Here is an 8,240-nt window from a genome sequence, read left to right on the forward strand (position 1 = left end):
CCAAAATGATGAAGACATTTCAAATGTCATATTATGTGCAAATAGTTAAAGTAGAAAAGGGAAAATAAATCAACATAAATGTGGGTTATATTTATAATGATGTTTGTTCTTCCCTGGCTGCCCTTTTCTTGTGGCAACAGGTCACACATCCTGCACAAAACACTCTCACCGGAGAAAGCATCTGAGTGAGCGAGATGTAACCCATGTGACTGATGGTGTCTGGCCAGGAATAGCACGACAGACCACACTCGTTTGGTCCAGACAGCATCAGATACATGGTCTACATGTATAAAGACAGAGGTGCTCTGTTTCGCTCGCTCAGATGCTTTATCTGGTTAGATTTCTGTTTTATTGTGATCTCTTTTAGTCCTCATTTGGACTAATCTTCCAAGAGTCCTTAAACATAAAAATACAATTTATAATACGATCACATTACAAACAGACATAATACACTGACATATTGACCAGATAAATACTCTAACAGTCTAAACAGATAGATGAGTTCCTTCATCTACCATAGTCCTGCACAACCTTCCAATTTATATTTAAATGGTTTTAAAGTATTGTTTGAATGTATATATTGAAAGGTTTCTGATTTGCTCAGATAAATTATTAATTTTTTGTTGTTGCTCTGAATCTAAATGTTATTTTGCCGATTTCTCTTTTCTGCTGGGATAACACATGAACTCAGCAAAAAAAGAAACGTCCTCTCACTGTCAACTGCATTTATTTTCAGCAAACTTAACATGAGTAAATATTTGTATGATCATAACAAGATTCAACAACTGAGACATGAACTGAACAAGTTCCACAGACATGTGACTAACAGAAATGGAATAATGTGTCCCCGAACAAAGGGGGTTGTCAAAATCAAAAGTGGCCAACAGCTGCATTAAGTACTGCAGTGCATCTCCTCCTCATGGACTGCAACAGATTTGCCAGTTCTTGCTGTGAGATGTTACCCCACTCTTCCACCAAGGCACCTGCAAGTCCCCAGACATTTCTGGGGGGAGTGGCCCTAGCCCTTTTCAGAGTCCGTAGAAAGGCCTCTTTAGTGTCCTAAGTTTTCATAACTGGGAAACAGTGTTTAAACCCTTTACAATGAAGATCTGTGAAGGTATTTGGATTTTTTACAAATGATCTTTGAAAGGTCCTGAAAAAGGGATAGATTGTAGTTTATATGGTAGACAACCTATTCCTAGTATTGACTGAATGTCTGTCTATTACCAACTGAATACGATTGATGTGTCTTTCTGTTGACGTGCGCCTCTGTCAAAAACATCATCAATATTTCAATATTTTATTTGGACCGGCAAGGAGGTGCAAACAACACAGACAGGGATGCAGGAAGATTTGAATTCCCTATATAGCAAATAAGGCAGGTGAGTCTCATCATCAGTAACCTATCTAACTCTTCTAGTTTGTGTGCATTCAATCCTATTGACATTCAGCTTCCCTGAGTTTATGCCTTTCATTCAAAGAAATACAACTGTATTCACTTCTTATGTTGTGGAGAAAATGTTTAATTTGGTTTGATACTGTATTTATTAACACAATCATGTTGTCATTGTCACCAAGACCCATGCAGCTTCAGTCTTGAACACCATTGTAATTATGCCATACTCTCTCTGTATAAACTCCCGCTACCTCCTCTTCCTAATAAGTACACTCATATTATGCCATACTCTCTCAGCAGGATAGTTCTGGGCACTCCACTGCCACAAAGCAGCCATTGTGTGACTGGGGCTGATTGACGTTGCCACACTTGAACAACTCATGGGTTCAATCACGCCATGGGATCACACAGGGAATGAGTTCACTTCTTACTAAATGTTCAGTCATTTCAATAGGAACAGACTGCATTCAAATCTAACAGTAGCCTATGCACTTGAATTCAGCAATAGTCTTCTAGTTAATACTTACTTACATTAAAAATGAATGTTATATAATCCAGTCCATTGCTATGATCCAAAAGTAGAAATTGTGATTTATGCAATAGGCTTCATGTAGGCCTTTTGTCGCACTTATTCTGTGCCCTCCAATCAGCCTAATGGATGACATTTAGACCTAAATCATAGTTGCTAAATATGGAAAGTACAATGCTTATGAACCCAATCCCAATCTGACTGTGTAGGTGCCTCGTATTTTTCCTTGTCTGCAAGGAAAAGTAAGCTTGACAATTCTCTGGAATAAATCATCTGTCTGACAGAGCCAACACAATACATTCAACTTATTCTTTAAACTAACAACTATACAGATCATTAATAATGACATCCTGTAAGCATAGATAAACTAGAATAGCTGTATTGGTATGGAGTGCATTGTACAGTATGAGGTTGATTTGGTAAGAAAACAGAGCCATCTAATGAGCCAAGGAACAATATAGGATTAAGGTGGAATCAGGTTCCGACACCTGCCGCACGTGGCAGGGGCTGCAGTCTATTATGGATTATAAAGGAATACCCAGTCGTGATCTTCTCAACGATATCTCTCTACCAGACGAACATAATGCATTTTACGCACGCTCTGACAATATCAAATCAAATCAAATTTATTTATATAGCCCTTCGTACATCAGCTGATATCTCAAAGTGCTGTACAGAAACCCAGCCTAAAACCCCAAACAGCAAGCAATGCAGGTGTAGAAGCACGGTGGCTAGGAAAAACTCCCTAGAAAGGCCAAAACCTAGAAAGAAACCCAGAGAGGAACCAGGCTATGTGGGGTGGCCAGTCCTCTTCTGGCTGTGCCGGGTGGAGATTATAACAGAACATGGCCAAGATGTTCAAATGTTCATAAATGACCAGCATGGTCGAATAATAATAAGGCAGAACAGTTGAAACTGGAGCAGCAGCACGGTCAGGTGGACTGGGGACAGCAAGGAGTCATCATGTCAGGTAGTCCTGGGGCATGGTCCTAGGGCTCAGGTCAGTTGAAACTGGAGCAGCAGCACGGCCAGGTGGACTGGGGACAGCAAGGAGTCATCATGTCAGGTAGTCCTGGGGCATGGTCCTAGGGCTCAGGTCCTCCGAGAGAGAGAAAGAAAGAGAGAAGGAGAGAATTAGAGAACGCACACTTAGATTCAAACAGGACACCGAATAGGACAGGAGAAGTACTCCAGATATAACAAACTGACCCTAGCCCCCCGACACATAAACTACTGCAGCATAAATACTGGAGGCTGAGACATCATGCCGGGTGTGAGGGCCGTCACGGATCCAGAGGACTGGATGATCTCGCTCTCCTAGGCCAACACGAGTAAGGTCTTTAATCAGGTAATCACCCGCAGGGCCTGACGGTATTCCATGGAGCGTTCTCAATGTATGTGCAAAACATCTAGCAGGCATATTCACTGTAATTTTCAACCTCTCCTTGTCCCAGTCTGTAATCCCCATGTTTTAAAATGACCACCATCATTCCTTTACCCAAGAACTCTTAAGGCATCATGCCACAATGACTACCGCCCTGTAGCACTCACATCTGTAATCATGAAGTGTTTTGAAAGGCTGGTTATGGCACACATCAACTCCATCATCCCAGACCTACTCCAGTTTGCACACAGATCCATTGACAACGCAATCTCAACTGTGCTCCACACTGCCCTCATCCACCAAGTCAAGGGGAATATCTACGTGAGAATGCTTTTCATTGACTACAGCTCAGAGTTCAACACCATTGTATTCTCCAAACTCGCCACTAAGCTTAGGACCCTGGGACTGAGCACATCCCTCTGCAACTGGATCCTTAATTTCCTGACGGGCCGACCCCAGGTGATGAGGGTAGGCTATAAAGGGTGGTGCTGACAACCCAGTACATCATGTATGCATGGCTCTCCTGGCTCAAAGTAGAGGACAGATTGACTTCATCACTACAGTACTTGTGAGAGGCATTGATATGTTGAATGCACCGAGCTGTCTGTTTTAGCTACTGGCACACAGCCAAAACACCCATGCATACCCCACAAGATGTCACTTCACAGTCCCCAAGTTCAGAAGAGACTATGGGAGGCGCACAGTACCACATTGAGCCATGACTAGATGGAACTCTATTCCACATCAAGTAACTCATGGAAGCAGTAAAATTAGATTTTAATAACAGATAAAAATGCACCTTATGTTACAACGGGGACTGTGAAGCAACACAAACACAGGAACATACACAGTATACACACACACGTACACATGGATTTTGTGCTGTAGATATGTGGTAGTGGAGTAGGGGCCAGAGGGCACAAACTTGGTGTGTTGTGAAATCTGTTTCGAATTTGTATATATGCCTTAATTATGCTGGACCCCAGGAAGAGTAGCTGCTACAAATACACAAACACTCACTTCATAATTTGCTCAAACACACATAATATTCATATACAGTTGAAGTTTACAAGTTTACATACACTGAGGTTGGAGTCATTAAAACTCGTTTTTCAACCACTCCACAAATTTCAAGTCGGTTAGGACATCTACTTTGTGCATGCACAAGTAATTTTTCCAACAATTGTTTACAGACAGATTATTTCACTTATATTTCACTGTATCACAATTCCAGTGGGTCAGAAGTTTACATACACTAAGTTGACTGTGCTTTTAAACAGCTTGGGAAATTCTAGAAAATGATGTCATGGCTTTAGAAGCTTCTGCTAGGCTAATTGACATCATTTGAGTCAATTGGAGGTGTGCCTGTGGATGTATTTCAAGGCCTACCTTCAAACTCAGTGCCTCTTTGCTTTACATCATGGGAAAATCAAAAGAAATCAGCCAAGATCTCAGAAAAAAAAGTGTAGACCTCCACAAGTTTGGTTCATCCTTGGCAGCAATTTCCAAACACCTGAAGGTACCATGTTTATCTGTACAAACAATAGTCCGCAGGTATAAATACCATGGGACCACGCAGCCGTCATACCGCTCAGGAAGGAGAAAAGCGCAAATCAATCCCAGAACAACAGCAAAGGACCTTGTGAAAATCCTGGAGGAAACAGGTACAAAGGTATCTATATCGACATAACCTGAAAGGCCACTCAGCAAGGAAGAAGCCACTGCTCCAAAACCTATGGTTTGCAACTGCACATGAGGACAAAGATTGTGCTTTTTGGAGAAATGTCCTCTGGTCTGATGAAACAAAAAAATAACTGTTTGGTCATCATGACCATCATTATGTTTGGAGGAAAAAGGGGGGGCTTGCAAGTCAAAGAACATCATCCCAACCATGAAGCACGGGGGTGGCAGCATCATGTTGTGGGGGTGCTTTGCTGCAGGAGGGACTGGTGCACTTCACAAAATAGATGGCATCATGAGGGAAGAAAATTATGTGGATATATTGAAGCAACATCTCAAGACATCATTACATTTACATTTAAGTCATTTAGCAGACGCTCTTATCCAGAGCGACTTACAAATTGGTGCATACACCTTAAGACAACCAGTGGAACAGCCACTTGCATCTAGATCTTGTTGGGGGGGAGGGGGGAGGAGAAGGATTACTTACCCTTACTTACCCTATCCTAGGTATTCCTTGAAGAGGTGGGGTTTCAGGTGTCTCCGGAAGGTGGTGATTGACTCCGCTGTCCTGGCGTCGTGAGGGAGTGTGTTCCACCATTGGGGGGCCAGAGCAGCGAACAGTTTTGACTGGGCTGAGCGGGAACTGTACTTCCTCAGTGGTAGGGAGGCGAGCAGGCCAGAGGTGGATGAACGCAGTGCCCTTGCTTGGGTGTAGGGTCTGATCAGAGCCTGGAGGTACTGAGGTGCCGTTCCCCTCACAGCTCCGTGGGCGAGCACCATGGTCTTGTAGCGGATGCGAGCTTCAACTGGAAGCCAGTGGAGAGAGCGGAGGAGCGGGGTGACGTGAGAGAACTTGGGAAGGTTGAACACCAGACGGGCTGCGGCGTTCTGGATGAGTTGTAGGGGTTTAATGGCACAGGCAGGGAGCCCAGCCAACAGCGAGTTGCAGTAATCAAGACGGGAGATGACAAGTGCCTGGATTAGGACCTGCGCCGCTTCCTGTGTGAGGCAGGGTCGTACTCTGCGGATGTTGTAGAGCATGAACCTACAGGAACGGGACACCGCCTTGATGTTAGTTGAGAACGTCAGGGTGTTGTCCAGGATCACGCCAAGGTTCTTAGCGCTCTGGGAGGAGGACACAATGGAGTTGTCAACCGTGATGGCGAGATCATGGAACGGGCAGTCCTTCCCGGGAGGAAGAGGAGCTCCGTCTTGCTGAGGTTCAGCTTGAGGTGGTGATCCGTCATCCACACTGATATGTCTGCCAGACATGCAGAGATGCGATTCGCCACCTGGTCATCAGAAGGGGGAAAGGAGAAGATTAATTGTGTGTCGTCTGCATAGCAATGATAGGAGAGACCATGTGAGGTTATGACAGAGCCAAGTGACTTGGTGTATAGCGAGAATAAGAGAGGGCCTAGAACAGAGCCCTGGGGGACACCAGTGGTGAGAGCGCGTGGTGAGGAGACAGATTCTCGCCACGCCACCTGGTAGGAGCGACCTGTCAGGTAGGACGCAATCCAAGCGTGGGCCGCGCCGGAGATGCCCAACTCGGAGAGGGTGGAGAGGAGGATCTGATGGTTCACAGTATCGAAGGCAGCCGATAGGTCTAGAAGGATGAGAGCAGAGGAGAGAGAGTTAGCTTTAGCAGTGCGGAGCGCCTCCGTGATACAGAGAAGAGCAGTCTCAGTTGAATGACTAGTCTTGAAACCTGACTGATTTGGATCAAGAAGGTCATTCTGAGAGAGATAGCGGTAGAGCTGGCCAAGGACGGCACGCTCAAGAGTTTTGGAGAGAAAAGAGAGAAGGGATACTGGTCTGTAGTTGTTGACATCGGAGGGATCGAGTGTAGGTTTTTTCAGAAGGGGTGCAACTCTCGCTCTCTTGAAGACGGGAGGGACGTAGCCAGCGGTCAGGGATGAGTTGATGAGCGAGGTGAGGTAAGGGAGAAGGTCTCCGGAAATGGTCTGGAGAAGAGAGGAGGGGATAGGGTCAAGCGGGCAGGTTGTTGGGCGGCCGGCCGTCACAAGACGCGAGATTTCATCTGGAGAGAGAGGGAGAAAGAGGTCAGAGCATAGGGTAGGGCAGTGTGAGCAGAACCAGCGGTGTCGTTTGACTTAGCAAACGAGGATCGGATGTCATCGACCTTCTTTTCAAAATGGTTGACGAAGTCATCTGCAGAGAGGAGGAGGGGGGGAGGATTCAGGAGGGAGGAGAAGGTGGCAAAGAGCTTCCTAGGGTTAGAGGCAGATGCTTGGAATTTAGAATGGTAGAAAGTGGCTTTAGCAGCAGAGACAGAGGAGGAAAATGTAGAGAGGAGGGAGTGAAAGGATGCCAGGTCCGCAGGGAGGCGAGTTTTCCTCCATTTCCGCTCGGCTGCCCGGAGCCCTGTTCTGTGAGCTCGCAATGAGTCGTCGAGCCACGGAGCGGGAGGGGAGGACCGAGCCGGCCTGGAGGATAGGGGACATAGAGAGTCAAAGGATGCAGTAAGGGAGGAGAGGAGGGTTGTGGAGGCAGAATCAGGAGATAGGTTGGAGAAAGTTTGAGCAGAGGGAAGAGATGATAGGATGGAAGAGGAGAGAGTAGCGGGGGAGAGAGAGCGAAGGTTGGGACGGCGCGATACCATCCGAGTAGGGGCAGTGTGGGAAGTGTTGGATGAGAGCGAGAGGGAAAAGGATACAAGGTAGTGGTCGGAGACTTGGAGGGGAGTTGCAATGAGGTTAGTGGAAGAACAGCATCTAGTAAAGATGAGGTCAAGCGTATTGCCTGCCTTGTGAGTAGGGGGGGAAGGTGAGAGGGTGAGGTCAAAAGAGGAGAGGAGTGGAAAGAAGGAGGCAGAGAGGAATGAGTCAAAGGTAGACGTGGGGAGGTTAAAGTCGCCCAGAACTGTGAGAGGTGAGCCGTCCTCAGGAAAGGAGCTTATCAAGGCATCAAGCTTATCAGTCAGCAAGTTAAAGCTTGATCGCAAATGGGTCTTCCAAATGGACAATGACCTCAAGCATACTTCCAAAGTTGTGGCAAAATGGCTTAAGGACAACAAAGTCAAGGTATTGGAGTGGCCATCACAAAGCTCTGACCTCAATCCAATAGAAAATGTGTGGGCAGAACTGAAAATGCGTGTGCGAGCAAGGAGGCCGACAAACCTGACTCAGTTACACCAGCTCTGTCAGGAGGAACGGGCCAAATTCCACCCAACTTATTGTGGAAGGCAACCTGAAACGTTTGACCCAAGTTAAACAATTAAAGGC

Source organism: Oncorhynchus keta, chromosome 24, assembly GCF_023373465.1.
Source record: "Oncorhynchus keta strain PuntledgeMale-10-30-2019 chromosome 24, Oket_V2, whole genome shotgun sequence".
Classification (NCBI taxonomy): domain Eukaryota; kingdom Metazoa; phylum Chordata; class Actinopteri; order Salmoniformes; family Salmonidae; genus Oncorhynchus; species Oncorhynchus keta.